Raw genomic sequence first — 24,893 nt, 5'->3', positions numbered from 1 at the left:
ACAAATTCCTGTTTGGATTTATTCTTTATTTTTTCTGATAAACCATCTAATTCGGCATATTCTGTCAGCTTTTGGATCCAATCTTGTATAGAGGGGATTTCATTACTCTTCCATTTTGCTGCGATCAAAACTCTTGCTGCCGCCGTCGCATATAAAAAGATACCCTTCCTCTTTTGTGGAATATCCAAATCTGTTATTCCCAGGAGGTAGGCCTCTGGTTTTTTATTGAATGAGATCTTTAGCATTTTTTGCAGTTCTGCATGTATACTCTCCCAGAATACCTGTATTTTCCTACATGTCCACCACATATGGTAGAATGTTCCTGAGTCTCCGCATCCCCAACAATTACTTGACACATTTTTATACATTTTTGAGAGTTTCCATGGTGTTAGATACCATCGATGTTGCATTTTTTGAAAGTTCTCTCTAATCGTGTAACAGTTTGTGAATTTCCAATTGATCTTCCATAAATTTTCCCATTGGGCCATGGTTATTGAATGGCCAAAATCCTGAGACCACCTCACCATTGCACAGTGGGCAAGTAAATGGGCATAAGCCACTTTGATGCCAATTTATAATCTAAAACAAAGGAGGGTAGATGGAGACTTAAGAGAAGGATGGACAGGTTGGTGGAAGAAAATCATATCCAATTTATTTATATGGTTATAGGTTCATTATAAAATGCAACTGGAGTTAAAGGCCCCAAACATGGAATTTAGAACACATTATGAAGTATAATACAAACAAAAACATAAACAACTTTATATCTATCCAAAACTTTTTCTGATATAATCTGAGCTCTCATCTTGATGGCTAAACTTTTAAGAAGGTCTACCATTCTAGCAATACACTCATCCTCTCCCTTCATACTGAATTCTAACAAGCATCTAACAACCATAGGCCCCATCTATGTGGGACCATGGGGGCCTGGACACTCACAAATTTTCAATTAACCCCCCCCCCCCGTTTTACAGGACGTGCACATGTCATGTCAAAACGCCCCCACAATGTGTGAGAGTGGTGTCAGCACATTGGGGAGCCTGCCAACATCATGTGCACATGCTGCGGTGACACTGGCACGCCCCAGGTATGGTCTGTCGTGGGGTCAAAGTGACACACCTGCTAAGACCCATCATTCTAGCAGGTGAGTGCTTTTAAAGTGGGAAGATAAAGTTGTTCCAAACTTCATTATAATATCTGCAATACAGCAGGACAGGGTAAAGGTTCCTGACAGCCCTCATCAGAAGGGCATATTCTTTCTTCCAGTTGAGTATGGCACATGATTGACCATACCCTCCAACATTTTCAGTCCCTAAAGGGGTGTGCCTTCTGGTCTGGCACTCTGGCACTCATCAGCAGGGCTGCACCAAAGCTGTGGCTCGCCCCTGCTGACTCGCACCAGAGTGAATGTCCCAAAGGATGTACTGGGATCCAGACAGAAGCCGTGATTGGCTTCTGTGATCTGGGATGTCCCACTTAAAATGGGACACTTGGGGGATTGACTTGGATTGACTCTGCAATCATTCTCCTGTTGCACTAAGAACCCATTAGTGCAAAAGCATACCAGTGCAAGTAGATAAATAGGCACTGCTGCAGTGGAAAGGTAAATGGCGTTTCTGCGGGCTCTATCACTCATCACAGTGTTCTATGCACCAGAAGCGGTTTAGTCATGCTGGCCACATGACCCGGAAAGCTGTCTGTGGACAAACACCAGGTCCCTCAGCCTGAAAGCGAGATGAACGCCACACCCCATAGTCGCCTTTGACTGGACCTAACCGTCCAGGGGTCCTTTACTTTTACCTTTATTGCACCAAGATCTCCACCACCTAGCACCTTCCCTTTTGATAACCAGCAGCAACACTTGAAGCTGGGAAACCAGTTGAGTACTGCTGCTCTATTAACCACTACTGTCTCTGGATTTCACTTGAAATGTCTCCTATATTGCTATGATGATTGCCTCTACTTAGGAAACATTGCTTAAGTCCATGTATTTCAGTGGATATACTCCAAGTATGACTAATGTTGGATATCACACCTTATCCAGAAAAAAGACAGAAATGTAGAGACAAGAGGAGTGTATTAATGCTTATGACTGCAGAAACAATGTCTAATTTTCTTCTGAGATGTTGAGAGAAGAGTAATGGGGGTCTTCAAACAGAAATATGCCACTTGTACCTCTTGATATCATAATAATGGTCACTAGTTTAGAACAGTTTACATTATATAAAGTTGGCAAGTAAAATTGCTCCAAATGTGGCCCCCAACACAATGACCTTGTTGTTAATATTTTCCTTCCTTTATTCCAAGGTCTGCATATGAGAACCCACAAATGTTCTCTAAATGTGACCAATATACTTACTCATTTAGCCACTCATTCATATAATAACATGGTTTGTTTGGAAATGTTCTCTTTTTTCCTGGAAGCAATATGCCTACTTATAAAAGATGCATCTCTAACAAAGAAATAATACTGAAAATTGAATGTAATAGTGCCATCTGAACAGCTCTTGCGGTTTAAAATTACATCAAGGGACACTTTGCCAGTCAGGGAGTGTCCCATTTCATAGTTCAACATTTCAGAAAGTGTTCAAGTTTTGTCCAACTTTTTTTTTTTAATGAATCTGTCTTCTAAAGTCATTTGTTAAGCAGGAAACTGAAATATCTAAGACTTCTATCATTTATCACTTTGCTCCCTCCAGAATGTGTGTGTGTCAGAAACCAAATTCATTCATCGAGATAGGGCTCCACTCTTGGAGGCAGTACACCTGCTTGCAAGTTTCTGGGCATCTAGTTGCCCAGAGTAAGAGCAGGATGTTGGACTAGATCCAGCAGGGATTTTGTTATGTTCTTAAATCAGGGCGGGAAGGAAGTGCAAGGAGGGCGGCAGCTGATGGTATTATTCAGTTGCATTGTGATTTAGTTGACTACTTTTTGTATGTGGTTTTTTTTTTTCATTTTGATAAGCCATTGCAAATGTTTGATTGCTCTAAACTTCTTGGGTTATCAAACATGCTCTGAATTGTATACTTCAGGGAATCCAGCGTTTCTTTACATTCATCCTATTTTTTTTTTAATGACCAAAATGACTAGGGGGGAAAAAATTATGAAATGCGAGGAGAAGTGGACATCTCATTCTGCATAATTAACCACAAAGTAGCAAATTGCACAAGTAGCAAACAGCTTGCTTTTAAAACACAGGAACTTGCATTTTAAAAAGGAGCATTTCATCTTTTTATTGGATGTTCAATAATCATTATAAACTGCTAATGTAGTCGGTCATAAGGAAACCTGAATATGACACTTTTTTCTGCCTACACATCCATTAGACAACAGCCTAATGAATTTTCCTCTTTCTAGTAAGTTTCACATGCACTCTCTCAGTAATATGAGTTCTTAGATTAAAAGCAGCTTCCCCTCACCCCAAATTTATTATTTTCAAATATGCTTCTGTTTTGTCATGAATGTATGTTTATCTGGGTGACCTACATATGCAAACATTATTTGCTCCCACCTTAAGAAGGAAGAGAGACCCTGGTTCCCATGCCCACATGTGATTAATTACTTCATGAGAAAGGTGTCCTTTCCACCCTGGACTAGTAGTCATCAGTGGGACAGGGCAGGGTGAAGTGGCATTGCTCACCTGGCTTCTCAACACAGAGATTACTGCCAGTAACCAAGAGGGAGAGGGGCAAGGAGGTTGGCACTATTCCATTGGTACCAATTAAATAAAATTCAGCTTTCGGTCAGGTTGTTTTCTGCATCTGGCACTGGGAAGAGCACCATCTTTTCCTTCATCCTAGGCAGCAAAATGCTTTGGTCCAACCCAGCTTAGAGTGGTACAGACCAGAGGTCCTGACACTGAAGTCCAGCTCAGAGGGCCTTCTGGCGGTTCCCTCTCTGCGAGAAGCAAGGTTACAGGGAACCAGGCAGAGAGCCTTCTTGGCAGTGGAACCTGCCCTGTGAAATGCCCTCCCATCAGATGTCAAGGAAATAAACAACTATCTGACTTTTAGAAGACATCTGAAGGCAGCCCTGTTTAGGGATGTTTTTACTGCTTGGTGTTTTATTGTATTTTAAATATTTTGTTGGAAGCTGCCCAGAGTGGCTGGGGAAACCCAGCTAGATGGGTGGGGTACAAATAAATTAATTGTTGTTGTTGTTGTTGCTGCTGTTGTTATGGGACTACTATCAAGTGAGTTACTTAGCATCCAAAGCTTACAACTCAACAAGCATTTTTTTGTGTGAATTAATCTGAAAGGTTTTCTCACAATCAAGCAGTATGTAAATTTTGTTAAATAAACCATTAAGAATCATGGGATAATCAAGGAGAGTAGTACCATCACTGCATTTTATAAACTGCAACTAAAACATGAATGTATATTAAGCATTATGGATTGACCAAAAAACTATGACTGTGTAGAAAACAAAACACATTTCCTGAATGCCACGGTCCCTCTTCCAATACATCATCACATTCTCCACATGGAGGGAGCTAAAAACCCATCTACATCCCAGGCCTCCTAATACCTGGAAGCGGTTTCCCACTTTGGCTGTCCTAATCGCATGTTAACAATGCCACCGCTTACAGCCCCCAGAACTCTGTGGTGCTGACATGCAGGCTGTCCACTTAGCTTGAGGTCAGAACTGAGGCAAATAGATTACAAGTACTATGCACACACACACAAACACACTTTCTCAGTGCCTCCACTGGGCAATGTAATGTTTGAATCTGCAGGTGTCAGGACATACTGTTAAAAACCCGGTGGAAAGCAATAGTCGTTTGCCTCATTAAAACTGGGGCTTGCAGTGATAATTTGGTATCAACCGAGCTAGAGTTATATAAATGCATCACTGTCTATTTATTTATCTATCTACACACACACACACACACACACACACTATACTTTGTTCAGCATTCTTAAAAACAAACCCCTAACTAGGCTATAGTCAGCATCCTCTAAAAAAATCTCATGTTAAAAGGCAGTTTGTTCAGGGCTTTTCGAAAGAGGTGATAAATGCTAGTTCAGTTCAATGCACAGCTTGCAGATACTGGAAACATCTCAAAGTGTGTCCCAATAAACAATGGTGGCATTTAACATTATTTGAAAGCTGTCGCTAGTATTTCTCATCCCACAGATGATTAAACCCGATTACTGCTTTTGACATTAACCTGAACATTTCAAAACCAGCACTGAAGTGATCAGAAAACATCTTCACTGCTGAAAAAAGTAGCATGGGAAAAAAGACAAATGGAAAAGTCTTAGAGCAATTATCTCTCACAAAAGAGTAAACAGGATGGGGTTTATTATTATTATTCCATAATAATCTTGCACGATCTTTGCTTTTATTTTCTCATGCTCTTTCCCCTGAAGAAGAAAGTAGGAGAATTTGGCCAATGGGCAGTACTTGTACATTAACAAGGGAAAGACTTAAGCAATAGGTGGAGAAAATCACAGACCTCTGCTAGCTAGTCAACATCTCAGCTTAATACAAAGGAGCCACCATTCAGAGAAGCAGATTTAATGACAAATTCAGGACAGCTTTACCAAGAAGCCCCAGTGAAAGCCTGGGGTTCTTTCAAAGTGAGAGGCTCACAATCTCAAAACCCTACTCCATTTCCTAGAAAGTGAAAATGACATCTCTCCTCATCAACAGTTTTCCCATCTGCCAATCCTTTATGAGAGCTCATCACATGTTACTAAAATGTACTTAAGAGACACAGAGGAGGGTTGTACATGATTAAGAAATATCTGCACTTCTCTCACATCAGGTAATCTCTGCTATGTGATACCTTAAAGCAGCCCCTGGTCTCTTGTTGATTCGTCACAAATTCTCATAAAAGCAGTCCTGGAAGCTGCTGCCATCACTTTTAGTCCCTTTTAGTGTTATCAACCAATCAAAATGGTCAACCAATCAAAGAATGTCTACCTGATTAACCAATGACTGATTCATTTAAAAAAAACAAACAAGCATGGCTGTTGTGGTTGTTTAAACTCAGTACAAATGCCATCCTCAAATACTGAAGAGAACCAAAATTGCCACTGATTGTTAAAAGGAAAGCTCAGCATTCATTTTCTTTTCCACTCCTTTAAGTTTACACCTGAACTTAAATAACCTCAAATTATAAAGCGTGTTCTTAAATTGCGTTCCATCAATTAAAATTGGCAACAGCCAACTAAAATGTATTTTGTTTCTGGAATACATTTCTATTCTACCCTTCATCAAAACAGATTTCAGATTAGGGTACAATGTTATGGATTATAAATTAATTAAAACCTAATACAATGCAATAAAGTACTAAGATTAGCAATTATAACAAGAGACAGTAGACAAAATAGTAAAACAGACTAATTACACAAATTAAAATGCTTTAAGCTAAATAAAAATGTCTTAACTTTAGGTTATTGGTACAGTAAGATCCGTATAGTTAAAGGTATGGTTTTCCCAGTAGTGATGTATGGAAGTGAGAGCTGGACCATAAAGAAGGCTGATCGCCGAAGAATTGATGCTTTTGAATTATGGTGCTGGAGGAGACTCTTGAGAGTCCCATGGACTGCAAGATCAAACCTATCCATTCTTAAGGAAATCAGCCCTGAGTGCTCACTGGAAAGACAGATTGTGAAGCTGAGGCTCCAATACTTTGGCCACCTCATGAGAAGAGAAGACTCCCTGAAAAAGACCCTGATGCTGGGAAAGATTGAGGGCACAAGGAGAAGGGGATGATAGAGGACGAGATGGTTGGATAGTGTTCTCGAAGTTACCAGCATGAGTTTGACCAAACTGTGGGAGGCAGTGGAAGACAGAAGTGTCTGGCGTGCTCTGGTCCATGGGGTCACGAAGAGTCGGACACGACTAAACAACAACAACAACAACAGTAATGTGTGGCAGGTAGCTTTCTTGGATAAAGTTTCGGACAAACTAAAGATTGAAAGAGTCAATGGATTAAATCACACCTCAAAATTGCCAGATAAATTGACCCTCTCTCTCAGCTGTCTAAATGTTGCTAAATAGCATATGATTCCATGCAGGTTTCTAGAGTAAAGCTATGATTATATACATCCCAGTTAACATCTGTGGCCCCATGTTTAAGCACCAGAATGAAACTTCTGGGATAGAAGAAGAAAAAGAAGCTGTGATATTAAAAAAAAATGAGAGAAAAACACTAATCACTACTGGTACCACTAACAAGCTGCTACAACACAAAATGGATGAGTTTAGGAGGGGGGGGGACCAGTAGTTTTATTATCTATCTCTGCATAGATAACTTCATAATCTTGCTCCAAGGCATGCAGAACTCCCAGAGTCTTGTCCTGGTCAAGGTACTTGGGATGTGCAATTGTAGAGCGCCAGCTACTCAGGCAAGGCTTTTCCCAGTGCAGCTACAACTATGCTGAAAGCCTGGGGAAGTAAAGGCAGGAAAGAGGCAACACTAAGGTCCTGCACAGATGACAAATCTGTGTGTGATCAACATGGAGTGACAGACGATCAGTGCAGGCCAAAGGCGTTTTGCTGCCTGCCTGAAACAGAGCCCAAACAGCTCCCACATTCTTGCTAGGACCAACACTGTAAAATGTATTCCTACATCATATACACACCAACTCCTGACCATATATCCTGATTGCAATTAGGGGAGCCTTGGCCAACTCAGTTTCACAGTAACAGTTATAAATGAAAGTATCTGCTTTGCCACTTTAAACCATGCCACCTATCCTATGGTGATCCTTTTCCAACGATGCTACAAAGTTACTCCAACCAACCAAGTCGTTCTAGCTACTTGGACCCTCTCCAGCTTGATTTATAATTGGTATAAAAGCACTCACCAGACTTTTTCTACTCCTGAAGAAGGGCAACCAAAAACTTGCATTTACTTTTTGTGTTTTAATATTAGGATTAGATCAATAGCACCCAAATTGTTGCTGTTCTGTGTGCAAAGAAATTGCATAGCATTTTATTGATTCCAGGGAGGTGGGGGGGGGGGAGGAAGTGATGGCTGCAAGAAAAGCAGACTGCGTCCTTACTGCAGTGATAAATATAAATCAGTTGAAATACTCAGCCACCTAGCTGTCCATTAAGACAGCAGAAAACGAGAAAATTCTTCCTTTAATTAAAATGTCCAGAGAACATAAGAAAATAGTAAGCATTACTCATGGTAGAACTTCAGGATTGACTCATCCAATCAATGCAAGAGCAGCATATAAGAAGAATCTCAAAAGTTTTAAAGGACAAATAAAATTTACCCGGAGTCTTGAATTTCAGGGCATCTCTTGGCCATATTATATTTCATTTTCAGTCATATTGCATTTCCCTTTTGTGCATCCACAATCTTGCTACAAGTAGCCATGTATCTTAGATCTAGATTTATTACCTTTCTGCATTTACTCCATTAATTCATCATTTTTTAAAAAAATCATTTTACTACTTATGCAGAGTCTGATATTTAGTAGATGTTTCTGCGTCTCAGTGACACTAGAAATACATGAACAACTGTTCTCAATAAATTTGACATAGGTTTTTCTTTTAAAAATGAATCAATACCAGGGCAGTTCAGACTTCTAAGCAGCCATTTGCCTTATGGTGAGAAAAAATAATATTCAGGCAACTGAAAGCCTTTTTTTCCAGGGCACAAAGGTAGATACAGACAATTTAACAGGTTAAGGGAGGCTACTAAAAATATTTGTATACTTTACCTGCTGATACAGTGTGCTCCTCTTTTGGCAGATACATGAGCATTAGCCCGACTTGTAGGAGGTGGATGGTCTAAGCCAGGAGTAGCAAATGTGGTGTCCTAAAGATGTGCTGGACTACAGATTTCATATTTATTGCCCAGCCTCCATGTTGGCTAGCGTGGATGCAACCACAGTCCACAACATCCCAAGGGACCAAGTTGACTACCCCTCTTATAAGCAGTAGCCCATTATTGCCACCTGATGGCTCAGCTGTGCCCACAGAATTCAAGCAGGGTCAAAAACATTCTCCATCTCAAGCCTCCTCTTTAGAATTACAGCTATAGGGAAGCCAACAGGAAGCCTTTGGAGAGATGTTAGCAGGTACTGAATGATGTCCTCAATGGAAAACCATTTCACACTGAGTGTCCCTTTAAATCTACTTCTGGAGGTGGTGAATGAGAAGCTTTTCATTTATTTACTTAAGCCTTGAGCTGAACTTCCAAGCAGAAGTTTCCTTGGTCCCAAACTGTGCTTGCAATTTTGAAAAGGTAAGTAAATTGGCTAGTGCTTTGCACTGAGCTAATATATAAGCCTTAGTTAATACAAGGCAGCCTCTCTGCCATATACAAATGCAGGCCGAAATTGGGCAATTTAGCAAGGCCAGATGTCCAGGCTATTTTATTACCTGCTCATCTCCACTTTTCTCCCCAGAGAATTCAGCCAATATTACTCAGCACAAGCACTGCTTGCAGGCACTCCAGGGAGGGCTGGCTAATTAAATGAGGGGGATCCGAAACACAGCTACACCTATCAATTGTATTATTATATTCATTAAAAACAAAGCTTGGGATAGAAATGCCATATTTTATGTGAATTCTTGATTCTTTTTTCCCCCCTTGCAGACTGAGTATGTAATTTACAAGAAAGGGGACTTGAAGCCTTAAGTGCTTATGGGCTTTATTCAGCTTGCTGTATTGATGGTCCCATTAAGATGATTCCATTTTAGACCCTCAAACGCATTAAAGCCATGACTTACTCACATCCATTTGGCTAATGATACCCTACTCCTCTGAAAGTAAATGACAGCTATTTACAGTAAATTATTCAATTAGATAGGGAGAGAAGTGCTGTGTTCATTTTATATTGTTTGACGTGGCAAAAATAGAAGTGTGCAAGCATGTAGGTGGGGTGTTTTAATCTTACAGAATCAATTGTTTAATCTACAGCCAGAGAGTAAATAAAGATACTTCCACGTGTGACTGTCAGCATCCAGTTACCATAGCAAATATTGTGTTAGATGCTGAAGTGTTATAGGGTCCGTTTGTTTGTCCTTTAATTCTAACCCCACAACCCCACAAATAAAAGAGGTTTTCGTAGCTTTCGCCAGCTATTACTTAATTAAAAACACATTTTCGAATCCTGTAGCGCATGTCAAATGAAAAGGCCAGGGCATGTTGGAGAAAACGGTGGAAGTTTTATTTGGCTCGTGAACCAGAGATCAGAGAAAGTTATTCCAAAGCCATTAGATCAAGGTAGGAAAGTCATGGAGGAAGGGGATAGAATCAAATTACAAGAGTGATTCTTTAAACTGTGGCCTGCTGATGACCACAGGTCATGGCTTGCTTTCAGATAGTCTGCAAGAGCACAAATCAAGATAACGGGGAAATGCTGAAGCAACAGTTCTCCTTAGTAGGTAATATGATATTGGGTGAAATTAAAGCTTCAGAACTCAGCCCACAAAGCAAATCTATGGTGATATTATAAATACCAAGGCCACCATTAGCTCATATGCATCAGTAATCAAGTTAAAGGTGGGGTACCAATGACTTTCTGATGAAATTACAACCATCCTAGCTACCATGGGTGTTGAGGCTCTCTGCACTAACGTTCTCCCCAAAGGTGGATCTCAAGCCATCAGGGATATCATGAGCCCAACAGCACATCTAGTCACAAATTTTTGTCACTTTGTACTTAGCCACAAGTCATTAGGAGGTTCAATGTTACCAGCTGTGAACTCAGTTGGGACAAAGGATGTTTATGATGCTATGTGCATTAACTGGCTCACCAATGCCAGATTAACTACTGTACTTGCCGTATTTCATATCCCCCTGACCTCACTGCTTACAACCCCACTCAAAGAAGCCGTGTGTGTGTGTGTGTGTGTGTGTGTGTGTGTTATTTGTGACTCAGGAAAAGACTTCATGAATGCAAAAGAGTAAACTCTAGTCCATGAAAGCTTATGCCGTAATAAATTTCTTAGTCTTCAAGGTGACACAAACTCTTCATTTGTTTTGGTGAAACATAGTAACACAGCTAAACCTCTGTGAAATGATACTATTGTCACACTTGGGCCTCTCTTTATTGGTTTCACACTGGTTTAACCAGCATGCATTTCCCTAGGCAATCCTAGGAACTGTAAATTTTACAAAGGCATTGACAATTTTTAGAGCTCACACCAACACCACCTTATCAGAACTCTCAGCTAATGTTGCCTGGACAGAAGGAAATACTTCTAAACCAATTCAGGTCTATACTGTATGTTGTAAGCAGCTGTACCTGGTGCTGATGCTAAGGATGGCACAGTTATAGCCTAGGAAATCCTTGTTTCTGCTATCTGGCATATGCTTCATTTAGTAGACATATGACTAAATATTGTGAAGACATATCTTTTTGTCCCAGCTTTCACTGAGCACCTTGTTATTTCTGATATCCAATTTTTACCTGTTCTCTCTCTCTCCCTCTCTCTCTCTCTCTCTCTATATATAATGATAATTTTGGGGGGGGGTGTTTTTATACCACTTACAGACATTTAAATACTAAATGGTTTAGAAATGTTTTTAAATAAATAAATATCTCAATGTATTCAGCCTTGGGACACTTTCTCAATGGGTTGGCTCATTTCAATGCTCCACTGCTTTCACCTATATATATTTGCTAAGAATCTAGCCCTTTTTCAAAGAAGTTTAAGAAGTAATCTTTCTTGTTTCAAGAGTTATTTGACTAGACCTTTGTAGAATGGACTGTTTTCTTTCAGTCTCTTTAAAACAGATTTTTCCCTCAGCATTTCTCTTCGTACAATATCTTCCTTGTTCTCTTTACCGTCATCAGATTAACCATATCCAATATCTGCTGACCTTTCTTTAGCTTAGTAGGAAGTGGCTCACTGTTAGCTTTCTGATATTTGATGATCTTCTAAAACTCCCTTCAGCTTACATTTTACATCAAGCTACCTGCCAGCAAAAATTGCATTGGCTCTGGACCAAATTAGAAAACCACTCTACATCTAGTAGCATTTTCACATCAATGAATGTGTTTAGAGTGCTATAGAGGAAACACTAACTGGGATGGGTGGAATGACTAAATGAAATTCAGACCGGTACTCAAACTCATATTTCATTAATTTAAAACGCAGCAAACAATTGGCATCTTGTATTTAAATCATGACATTAAAATGAGAGCTACTGAGGACAACATAAGATCTATACCATAGGCTTAGAGCTCAGCCAGTGCACATTTGTTACGTTGCTTTCCTCAAAGAATCCTGGGAACTGTTGTTCATTAAGGGTGATGGGAACTGCAGTTTTGTGGGGAGAATACTAATTCCTAAGATTCATTGGAGGAAGTGAGTTGAATGTGCTTCAAATGTATGGCGGGGACTGGCATATAATATTTGTTTCTGCTGAAATAGGATCCTAGGGTTGGCTTTGTACATTACACACAACATGTACAAAAGAGCCTTGGCCAAACTAGCTAGATAAAAAATGGGACCAAGCTTTGATAGTTCTGTAGAAGAGGGGATTTCTGCAGATATAATCTGTCATGCAAGCTGCACCTGCTGAAATTCCCTCTTCTACACACCCATTAAAAGTGCAGACATCCTGAGTTTCTGGAACATATACTTGCTCTGTCATTCCAAAGAACACAGATGTGGCTCTGTGAAAAGGGATTAAGAGTCTGCCTTAAGCTTTGACTTTATTGAGTGTGAATCTGTTATTGTCCCTTTAAGAGAAGTCAAAGGGAACTCTGAGGAAAGGAGAGGAACACAGGTTCCAAGATATGTTAAGAGTTCAGAAAGCGTCTGGCAGATTGTGTAGGCCTTTTCTGAGTTTGATAATGTTTTTAACATTAAAAGTTCGGTTCTCTCCATCTCTCTGCTCTGGTGTGTAGCGCAGACATGTACATGTTGCAGGTTTATTGGACTCTGTAAAATCCTCTGCATGCATCCATAAAAATGTAAAGTCTATAAAGCCTTAAGAAGAGTGCCTTTTCCTCAGCTAATTTAAGATCCTTCCAAGACTAATACTTCCATTATACCTATGTTCGGCAGTTTCCACTTCTCCATTGTGAGATTGGTTTTTTCGTAATAGCTTATCAACTTCTGCATTAGACAGTTCTAAAGTATAAATAGAAATAGAGAGATATTTTAACTAACATACTCAAAAAATGTTGAAGATGGGGGAGAAATCCTAAACACACACTTAAGTGACATTAAACACACTGGGACTTGCATCTGAGTAAGCATGCAGATGATTTGCATTGTCACTTTCTATATCACCTTTAAAAAATTTTGAAAGGCTCTATTCCTGTTCATTATTTCTCAGAAATTGCATTGTTCCAATATCATTCTCTTCCAAGATTATCCCTGGTGGCAAGATAAAGGAATTTTCCAGCCTCATGGGATATCAATGGCATGAGGTTTCTTCCACGTATTGAAACAGTATGAATCTGGTATAAGAGAGTAGACTTTACCTGTTACAATCATGGAGATGCTTACTAAGAAGAGCAACAAAGTCATTTATTAGAAGAAGTACATAACTTAGCTAAACAAGTTTCAAGTTCTAAGCTAAACTAACCAAGCTGGAGATAGCAAAGGTGGTCATGCTTGTCCCCTTTGTTCTTCTGGATGTGTCTCAAGAAGACCTCACTGCTCTGAAAGAAAAGTGTGGAAGGGAGGCAGAAGTTGGAGAGAGGATGCAGCGTGACAATCAGTTTAAGATCAAAGGATATAGAGGCAAGCAGAGAGAGCAGAGGTACAGAGGTAGTCTAGGGATCTGGTGATCCCCTACTCTATCTGTTCTAACCCCATGCAAACCCCTTTCTGCAAGCTGAGTTGCACCTAAACTTCCAAACCCACAGTGTTTCTTTTATTTAAAAAAATACATTTTTTTTTTGCTGCAAGCAAGAGGTGATGTATAAAAATATACCTCCCTCTCTTTTTTGTTACTGCATTCAAAATATTCCCAAGTAGTCAGGGTGTGTGATCTTCCCTTATTACGTTCCCTGTTACATAACATTACTTAGAATGGGTCTCATCCTTGGACATTTCCACTTGGACCTTGGACATGTCCATCCTTGGACATTTCCTCTGTCCTGAATTAGTCAGGACTCTGCCGCAGATAACATCACATTACTACTCTCTTACAGAAAGCTTCACACCATGCAGCACAGGGAGAAAAATATAGGTTTAAAAATTCTAAACAGACTTCACTCATTGGAGCTTTAGGAGTCAAACTAATAATTACATTAGCTATGTTTCTGTGCCTTCAAGTGCAGTGGCTTTTTTAAAAAAAAATTGCCAAGAAGGGGGAATGCTATCTGGGTTGACATGCACACACACCACTGCCCCTACAATTTTCATTAGAAAAAAAACTCCCTTTGGTTTTAGTGTTTCCCTCCAATTTAGATTGGGACGATCACCAGGGGCAACACCCCTACTAAGACTAGAGTACCAATCAGAATTGGAGTCTGCACACTAGCAATTTGTGTGGGGGGTTTTAAGACAAACACCAAAATCCTGCACTTAAAAGCAGTCAATGTAACAACTAGTTTGGCCCCAAGTCTCTTTCCTGTTGTTGAATGTAGTTAAAGTTTAAAGTTTTGGTTTTCATGAGGCATTAATAAATTGTTCCTTTGCAGTGAATTAATGGAGGAAAAAATGGCAAGGTTCCTATTTCTACATAGTGAGAGGTCCCTGAGCCCATCGCACTGACTGTCTCTACTGAGGTCATCATTCTCATTTGCAAAATAGCTCATTTTTGCTGTTCTTAGTTGCCAAATAAAATGCAGACAAAATACCATCAATGTGGGGAAGAGAGACAAGAAGGAAGAGAATCTGGATACAGAATGGACCAAAACGTAAGTAGCTCTCCTCACTGAAAAGAACGTACTTCACAGAGACTTGCTGTCCTCTACACATGTACCTGAGCCACTTTCAGAAACTGGAGTAGTGCCTACAAAGTGTCAGCCACAGTTCCTTAGTAGGCAGATGACAGCTAGTACAACTAGGCACATTTTGTTTTTTCATTTTACTCTTCTCTCAGAGTGCCTGACAAATATCCTTTCCTGATACATAAAACATAGAGCATGCATCAGTGTTTTTATATATCCTGGAAGCTACCCAGAGTGACTGGGGCAGCCCACTCAGTTGGGCAGGGTACAAGTAAATTTTTGTTGTTTGTTGTTGTTGTTGTTGTTGTTTTACTCACAGACATCAACACTCAGCCCGGAAGCTGCCAACAATTTCTACACACACTGAAAATTCTGGTCAGTAGGCATGAGGAAATGGCAAGGGTGTGTGTGTTTATTTAAAAAAAAAATCAGTCAGAGAAGGTCTGATTAATAAGAGAGAGACTGAAATGAGGAAAGATGGAGGAAGAGACTCTATATTGTCCTGAAATTGCAAAGGTGCTGGGAAAAGTTTCCTTCCTCTTCCCTACATTCTTTGCTTACTTAGTTACTTCCTGGTTTGAAGCAAGCCATAGCTTGCCAATCAATGCGTCTCAACCAACAAGTTGTGGTTTGCACTTGTCCTCTAGGATCAAGCACTAGTTTGCAATCTTGGTTTGAGGTTAAGCACCAAACATCATCTGCTGGTTGGGATGCAATAACAAACTATGGTTTAAAGGTAAAGGTAAAGGGACCCCTGACCATTAGGTCCAGTCATGGCCGACTCTGGGGCTGCGGCGCTCATCTCGTTTTATTGGCCAAGGGAGCCGGCATACAGCTTCTGGGTCATGTGGCCAGCATGACTAAGGCACTTCTGGCGAACCAGAGCAGCGCACGGAAACACCGTTTACCTTCCCACTGGAGCAGTACCTATTTATCTACTTGCACTTTGATGTGCTTTCGAACTGCTAGGTTGGCAGGAGCAGGGACCGAGCAATGGGAGCTCACCCCGTCGCGGGGATTCCAACTGCCGACCTTCTGATCGGCAAGTCCTAGGCTCTGTGGTTTAACCCACAGCGCCACCCAAATCAGGTGGGAAGGGCGGGAATCACTAATTCTCAATACACAAGAGTATAAGCATGAGTTTTATTCCAGGCATGTTTACACAGTGGCAAACCATAGTTTGGCACTACATCTGGACCAAGCCTGAGTGTTTTTGATCACTAGTTTCTTTAAAATAAAATACAAGAAGCAGTGTGTAAAAAAGTGTTTTTGAAAACCTTTTTAAGCCCATTAACTTATGAACATTTAAAAACCAGTAATGGAAAACATCAAGAGTTCCAAGAACTAATACTATACATTTTTTTCTGAAAATTAGTTACTTTGTTTTTAACATATACAGTAATTTAACTATGTACATTCTACAATCTAAGCTATTCCAACATTTCCGCCAACTCCCTAGAAAGCATCTGCTTCTACCCTTCCTTTCACTGGAACATACATCCTCAGGCTTGTGTACATCCATGAATTCAAGTACAATTGTTTATATCAGTGACTATTTAGCCAAACAATTACTGTATTACAAAGCAGGAAAGGAAGTTATGAAGGCTTTCATATGGTTACCATTTCCAAGGAAACTACTTCCTTATACTAATTTGCTCCATGTACTTGTCTAATTTTGCACTGGGCATAGGAAACTGTTAATGGGCAGAAAGGGAATTGACTCAGACCAGAAACAAAGCTTCCATATTTATTTATTTATTTTACATTTTTATTGACATGTTAGACGCTACTCCTAAAACTGGCTTTCAAATATATACCAATGTTTTGTTTTGTTTTTTTAATAATATTTATTAGAAATTTCCAATTACAAAAGAAATAAAGAGAACAAAACATCCCAATTTAAAATCTTATTTTCAGTAACATCTTTCCAGGACTTCCCCTCCCCTCCCCCTCTTGTATTCCAATTTTTACAAATAAATTCAGCAAATTCTTATCCCAGATTTTGAACTTATTATCATTAGCCCAGTTTTAAAAATATTTTCCCATCCCCTAAAATCGACCTGTTCCCTTCCGCGCGTTCCCTCCTATAATATACAATACAGATTAAAATAATCAAATATAATTAATTAAAATAAAATTGTAAAATATAATTAAGATAATCAAATATAATTTTACGCCCTTTGGATTCCAAATTTCCCTCCCCCCTTTCCCGGTTGCGTTCCCAATGTTCATCAACGTCTGATGTCTTCCTGGAGCTCCCACATCTATCTAGGCCATAGTCCTTTACCAGTCATCTTTAATTTCGAATGTCCAATCTTGGAAGGAGTCTATCTCAAAAAGGCCCATTTCTTCCATCCAGATTTTTATATTTAGGAGTAAAAACTCCAATTTTATTTCTTAGACTTTTCAAATCTGGATGTCCCAAATGTTCCCACTTCCAACTTTATCCAATTCTTGTTGTTCTTGTTGTTCTTGTTAATCCCTCTCCTCCTTTTTTTTTTTTCCCCTGCTCTCCTGCACAAATGTTCTAATTCCAAAAGCTTCTAATTCCTCTGCAGAGGCTCTGTTATTCAGGAACAAAACATTATGCCAAGTCCCTTCCATTCTTCAATAGATAAATCTATTCTCTCCTTTAGTGTGTAGACCTCTGTAGACAAAATAGTGTTCCATTCCTGCAGTTTCCCAGGAGATAAAAAGTTCTATTCAAGTTCCAAGCCAACAATACTTGTAATATCCCTCAGCTCCTCTAGGTGGATTGCAATAACTCAGTTCCCTTCCAGATCACACCCACCAGTCAAAATAACTTGTTATTCCTTGTTTTAAGCAATTTGTGTCCAATTTATAACAAATGTAACCGGCAAAGTCCTCGTAACAAAGTTCTCATTTTTGTTCTTCCGCTTTGACAGCTCTTTGACAGCTGTCAAAACCTCTCTTTCTCTTCTCCCGGCGCTCTCACAAATCGCTCCCAGGATTCCGGGGGGGGGGGGGTTGCTTTTTAATTCAATTCCACTTTTCTCCTCCAGCTCAGTCTTATAATTTTCCATCGCGAAGTTAGTAACTTTGTCAAAATAGGGTTGCGCTCGATCTTAGTTGTCAAATCCTTTACTTTAACTCCTCTACAACGGGGGGGGGCTGACTTCCTTTTTGCGCCTCCCCCGCTCGCTCCAAATTTTTAAAAAAATTTATCCCCCTTTTTAGTCCAGGTTCCAATTACTCACGGGTTATTCTTTTAAGTCCAAATTTTCAATAGAAGAAGTCAGCGCTCTCCGTCAAATGGCATGCGGCTTCGCTCGGCAGGGGAAGCGGAGGACTCAAAGCACCACCCCCCCCCGTCACCCGTTCCGCAGCCTTTAAAAAGGCTCCTTCGCGGGTCGGGGGGCGCAAAAGGTGCCAGCCGAGTCACCATGTCCATGGGTTTCAGCGCCCATGGTTTTTGAGGGTCCCCGCATCGCCGGCGTGGTAGGACCCAGCCCCTGCCGAGCAGGCTCCCTCCGGAGCTCGGAGGGAGTCCGCCATTCGGCGATGGCGCCAACCCGGAAGTGTATACCAATTTTTTTTAACACCTGCGTGGCAAAAACATTTAGAAAGTGAAGCTTCTGGGAAAAGCTTCACCTGATATAATGCTATTAAGGTTACAGAGTCCCACATCATACCACTGGAAGATACAACCTAAGGGGTATATTATAAAGAACAATTAGACAGTTTCCTTTTGTATGTCTAGCTGGCCAGTAAATAGAGGAGCACATAAGAGAATATTACTGGAAAGAGCTGTGCATGTAAGCATCTTTGGCACATGATTTTAAGTGCCACAACAGCAGCAGGACCACAGCTGTCGTAAAAAGGGCTTCACAGCCAAAGAACATAATTATGCTGATCAATTTATTCAGAATGATTAAGGTTCTTATTAATGCAATTTTTCAGGACGGGAGGTTCACTTGCCATAATGGACTGAGCAAGACTGTTCCAGACCTTAAGAAACCATTAAAGTAGGAACATCTTGTCTGCTCAAGAAATCACAAAAGCAAGTGTCCATGCGTGGGTAGGTTTCAACAGCAGTTACATTTTCTGGTAAAGTGCGGACATTTTGACGTGAGAGAAAATTTGAAACTAGGCATAAGTTCCCAAGGAAAGGAACTGAGTTTACATTACACTTGAGAGACAGTCATGAAAACAAGGACTCTGTAAAGAAGAGTTAACAAAGAGACAATGATGAAATGGAATGTGATCATCTCAAAGCAATATTGGGCCATGATAATCAGTCAGCAGGTGTCACTCATTGTGTTGGGGTAAAGGATGTCCCAAACCAGGTCAGATTTATTAATATGGGACCTCAGCAAAGAAGTCAGTTTCTAGAGACATTAGACATATTGAGAGGTGACATATTGAGAGGTTTCCCAAAAAGCACAAGAGATCGGAAGGAATTCAACACCACACTCAGATGACTGTTCTGTCACGTCAAGTAGTTTTACTTGCCAGATGGAACAATTCCCCTCTCCTCCCAGCCCCCCTCAACTGTTCCAGGAATTCTCCTCGCCCCCGCCCCCCAGGTAATTTCAAGGGATGTAGGAGGGTTGAGCGCGGGCAAATCCCATTGTACAAGCAGAAGTCCTTGTGCAGGACTTCCATTCATTAGCTGAATTCTGCCCTTGTTTTATTAAGTTTTCTCTTTTTTAAAAAATGCAAAGAGTATCAGTTGTGGCTGATAATTATCAATACTGCAGCAGAAAAATTGGGAAAACTTAACTCTTTCATTCCCTGCTGAGATCCTGGGGGAAATCACTTCTTGGAAAGTGCAGTTTTTATTGGAAGGAAATTCTTCATTGGCATCAACAGAGGATTTCCCTTAAAGTGCCAGCATTCAGGATCTCAGCAGCAGAAAAAAATGTTTAACTCCCTTCCACCACCTCCAATTCCAATAGCACATTTTATATCCTATCTAGTTTGGCCCCAATCTCCATCATTGGTCAAAACTGATATGTCCCACATGCCAAAACCTTTGCTTCTAGCCTCCCTCTCTGTCATTACAGCTTTATTGTTGGCTGCCTCAAACATGACGATTTCCAAACACAACTTGTATTTCAGTGCAGTAGAATCTACGCTAGGATAATCATGGGACAATTGCAAATCACAGACATGCTTCCTCACTCCCCGCTACACTGAAGTACTGCTCACTTTTCCTAAAACTTCATTCTGTCCATTTCCATATTGCATTAGGAGGGGGATGATTCATGACTACAATGAAAAGGGCAGATACCATATCATTTGCTAAACCTCTCCAGAATGTTCTGTGGATCTATATGGGCATTTATGCCTTCCCAGCATCCCAAAGGCAAGCATATGTCAGTCTTGTGTTACACAGCAGATTTTAATATTTCGTCCTCACAGGTCACGCAAATAACAAAGGCCTTCTGAAATATTCATTTTGTATGGTGCCTGGCATGTAGATCCCTTCTTCAATAATGTATGTCATGAGAAAAGTTTACAAAAGGAATAAAGAGTGGAGGAGTAGATTAGACAAATATGACTGGCAACTGCTGACAGGATAGAAAAGCACAGCCACATACTTTTCCTGGCACAATTATACATCCTTTATTAAGGTCTGCGGTTTGTCACAACACTCTATTTGAGTACCTATTGTTTCAAAGAAAGAGAATTGGTCGGGGGGGGGGGGACATTCAATGCTAATTGCACTTTCCTTCAGCACTTGAAGTATGAAGACTGGGTTTTACAGCCAAGTTTAAAACTTGTATCTTCTGCCTCTCCAATTGACCTTAATCTTAGAACTGCTTTTCAAAATAATACTAGCTACAGCAGCAGCATAACATATATACATTGCATTTCATATTTTCTGCACAAAAAACACTTAGGCCAAAGTACCTGCATAGAGGAAATGCACATGGGGTAACATATAATGGCAACGCTAACATTAAAAAGTAGAGAGCAACACAATGTGGAGAAACAGAGCAAAGAAAAAATCAATCCCCACACACATTGACAAATCTCAAGAGGAAGGGGATATGCAATGCCTATGGCATTCAAAATAATTGAGTGCATCTGACATGTCTGGAAAAATTTCCACCACCTCAACAGGATCAACCCACAGAGAAGAGAAAATGAGATCCTGGCAAGCAAATTGGAACTGCTTTTGGTATGTTGTATTTTTTTACCGGACTTCTGTTGTTTTCACATGACATATAAAAATACCCACATATTCCCTGGACTTCTCACTAGAAGGAAACAGTTGACAGCGAAGGATTGCACAAGGGTCTATGTACAAAAGTGTCAGTGTTGTATGAAAAAGTGGGAGTGACACGACAACTTACAAACACTTGCTTGTACACTGCACTGCACAAGACATTTGGGGGAGAGGTGATTTTCCCCCCCAGTATACAAGCTGTTTGGCAAACAGGTCTCTTGATAGTTAGGCATAACAGAACTGAGCATGCAAAAAGATGCAATATGTAAAATGTTTATTATATTTCTTTCTTCCTTGAGCTGTGGGAAGAGGTGGAACAGAAAATGAAGTTAAACCTCATGGCATGCAAGGAATCTGTGCCAGTAGTATATCCTTTAGAGGAGGGGTCGGCAACTGTTTTGGGCCTGGTGGCACATTTGCAAATGGGAGAGACTAGCATGGGCCCCACATGTGCATTGCAGCTCTTCCACCACCAGAATAGCTCCCACATTACAATTAGGCTTGAAAAAAGCTTACTATCGGCTAAAGTTGGCTCCAAGCCTAATTTCAGAAGGAGGTGGGGTGGGTTTGGGACACCCATGAGCACTAGGGAAGGCCTCTTTGAGTGTGTGTGTGCCCACCAGCACTATACTGTTGATCCATTCTTTAGTGGAAGCAGGGAAGGAAAATATGCATTTTTCTGTGCCAAGGTCACAGATTCCCGAGTGGATTTGTCATTTATATGTAATAAACTGCTATAGGAGTGACAGTGGAACATAATAGCAGGTGCAAAATTTATTGCAACTGGAATGGATGGTGGAAATATCCCATCTTCATGTCTAGTCAGCTCAGTACATCGTGGACATGGGATAAAGCCAAGCTACTCATCATTGACCAACACACCACAGGCTGCTGGAGTTTTGAATGGGCAGGAAGTCCCAGGAGAACCTGGAATGTGTAGCTCCACCTACATTCCAAAGGGGGGGTGGTATGGAATGGCATGTTAGAGATATTGAATGGAATCTTTGATATGGACCTTGTGTAGAAATAAATTCTCTCCATCACAAGAATGTTTTACTACAGAACAGGCTTAAATACTAATTCCAGTAAGATAAATGCTACAAAATAATAAAGTAAGATTTCAAGCAAGCAAATGCAATGGGGTCCAGTCCTTTATGTAGTTCAGTAAACGTTCTCCTCTCTGGTCCCAAGATCCTAGGCTTGTTTATCACTGCATAACTTGTATGCAGCTGCTGCTAGCCAGCTAACTCCAAAACACACACAGGCTTCTCAAGTTTCAGCTTCCTGCTGTGAGAGCTCTGCAGCTCCTGTTTACAGAGATGAGTCATCAGGTAGCTTATCTCAGTGTAATGGGAAAATACCAGCCTTCTCTGACGCTTTTGCCAGAGTGGAACCTTTTTGCCTAAGGTAAATTTCCCATTACAATATTTTAAATACAGTGCATTCAAACACAACATTTTATGTACATATAGCTTTAACAATGTAAACCACTGCAATATAGATCGCAGAAACACCACCGAAATTTCCCTGGCCCCACAAATCTTTGCGAAATCACACTGTCAACATCCTCGCTTAACTGAGGAAAGCGGGAAGCCTTTTAAATGGCACCCCTGCTCTGAATGTTGGCCTGTTTGTTTTTTTAAGTGAACTAAAACTAATTACACATTTCACATTAGGCTTCAGTGGCTTTAGGACAGTAGACAAAAACAAACAATTAGCAATGAATAATTTACTTGGAGCTTATCTTTGTTTGTGTATTCCTTCCTTTCAGGTGTTGAGTACCATGACTCTCAGTTGAGGTTTGAAGAGTGGCTTAGATTGGGGCACTCATTTATATATGGCTATTGGTGGCACTGTGGTCTAAACCACAGAGCCTAGGGCAGGGGTAGGCACCCTAAGGTCCGGGGGCCGGATGTGGCCCAATCGCCTTCTCAATCCGGCCCACAGACTGTCTGGGAATCAGTGTGTTTTTACATGAGTGGTGTTATGTACTGAAGTTCTCACCCTGGGCCAGCAGGGGGATACTGTAGATAGTTATGCAAATGAAGGATCAAAAGTGACGTTCAGTGATTGGATAGTTTTAGAAAGTTGCTACAGTTACATTGTTCTGGAGCTCTATATAAGCAGGCTGACTGAGCTCTTCAGTTCAATTCTGTTCTGGCCTCTGGAAAAAAAAGAGCTGTTTGAAGAATCGCTGTGTCGTCTGATTTGTTTGCCCACAACTTAACAAGTAGAATGTGTCCTTTTATTTAAAATGCATCTCTGGGTTATTTGTGGGGCCTGCCTGATGTTTTTACATGAGTAGAATGTGTGCTTTTATTTAAAATCCATCTCTGGGTTATTTGTGGGGCATAGGAATTCGTTCATTATTTTTTTTCCAAAATACAGTCCGGCCCACCACATGGTCTGAGGGATGGTGGACTGGCCCACGGCTGAAAAAGGTTGCTGACCCCTGGCCTAGGGCTTGCCGATCAGAAGGTCAGTGGTTCGAATCCCCATGACAGGGTGAGCTCCCGTTGCTCGGTTCCTGCTCCTGCCAACCTAGTAGTTCGAAAGCACATCTAAGTGCAAGTAAATAAATAGGTACCACTCCTACGGGAAGGTAAACAGTGTTTCCGTGCACTGCTCTGGTTCACCAGAAGCAGCTTTTTTTTTTTCCAAATACATTTTTATTAAGGTTATACACATAACAAACATACAACCAAATACAAAAGAAAAAATTGTAACAAAAAAAGAGTCAAGATATACAAGCCAACTTTTTCCTCTCTCTAACTATACAAAGATAGATTAATCTGGCTATTTCACAAAACAGTAAAAGATAAAAAAAAAAAACAACACACACACACACACAAACACCCCCACAGAAACCGCCTCCTGGACTTCCTTCCATCCTTTTGGTAAGTATCGAATATCTGCTTCCATTACGTATTTGATTTTTAATCTATAGGCCTAAATTCACACGCTGGTAGTATTTGTTCTGACCCCGCCAATCACATTAAGCATTTATTCCAATATATTTCCAGTATTTACTCCAATTTTTCAGAGATTTCTGTTCATCGTGGTCTCTTAATTTACCTGTTAATTTATCAAGCTCAGCATATTTTATCATTTTAATTTGCCAATCATTTATATTGGGGATAGTTTCCACTTTCCAATATTATGCCAATAAAATTCTTGCTGCTGTGGTGGCATAGAGGAATATCGTTCTATCTTCTTTCTTAATATCTTTACCCGTCATTCCCAGCAAAAAGGCTTCGGGTCTTTTGGGAAAAGTGTATTTAAATATTCTTTTAAGCTCATTGTAAACCAATTCCCAAAAGCCTTTCACCTTTTTGCATGTCCACCATAGATGATATAGGTCACCCTCCACCTCCCCACATTTCCAGCATTTCTTATCTTTTAGTCTATACATTTTGGCCAACTTCACAGGGGTGTGGTATCACCAGAAGCAGCTTAGTCATGCTGGCCACATGACCTGGAAGCTGGTTATGCCAGCTCCTTCGGCCAATAAAGCGAGATGAGCGCCGTAACCCCAGAGTCGGTCACGACTGGACCTAATGGTCAGGGGTCCCTTTACCTTTACCTTTACTGGTAAGCAAAGGCTCAGTTCTGAAGGCACAGGCCAGGATACAGTGCATACTGTCAACTTGACCAGGCACTTACACATCTGCACCAGAGCATTATGTTTGAAGTCATTTTTGGAACCACTGGTTCCTTATCTCACTGCAACTGCTCATTGAAAATTATTGAATCCTTTAGGAACATAGGAAGTTGCATACAAAAGTATGCTGGCATGCCTCCATCATCTGTGCTGTGGTTTGATTTTGCGTCTCTATGTATTTCACCATCCATTCTGGTTTTTA

General features: G+C 40.5%; 2 protein-coding genes across 4 annotated transcripts in view; one reads left to right on the top strand and one right to left on the bottom strand.

Annotated features, from left to right (window-relative positions):
* PSMA1 (proteasome 20S subunit alpha 1) overlaps window positions 1-24,893 on the top strand; it is a 395,619-nt gene that overhangs the window by 200,561 nt on the left and 170,165 nt on the right. The gene's annotated exons all lie outside the window — the stretch shown is intronic.
* INSC (INSC spindle orientation adaptor protein) overlaps window positions 1-24,893 on the bottom strand; it is a 132,579-nt gene that overhangs the window by 88,148 nt on the left and 19,538 nt on the right. The window lies entirely within an intron of this gene.

The sequence above is a fragment of the Podarcis erhardii genome, assembly GCF_964252035.2.
Source record: "Podarcis erhardii genome assembly, chromosome: 1".
Lineage (NCBI taxonomy): Eukaryota > Metazoa > Chordata > Lepidosauria > Squamata > Lacertidae > Podarcis > Podarcis erhardii.
The sequence above is the reverse complement of the archived record's forward strand: the minus strand, read 5'-3'. Positions and strand labels throughout refer to the sequence as shown.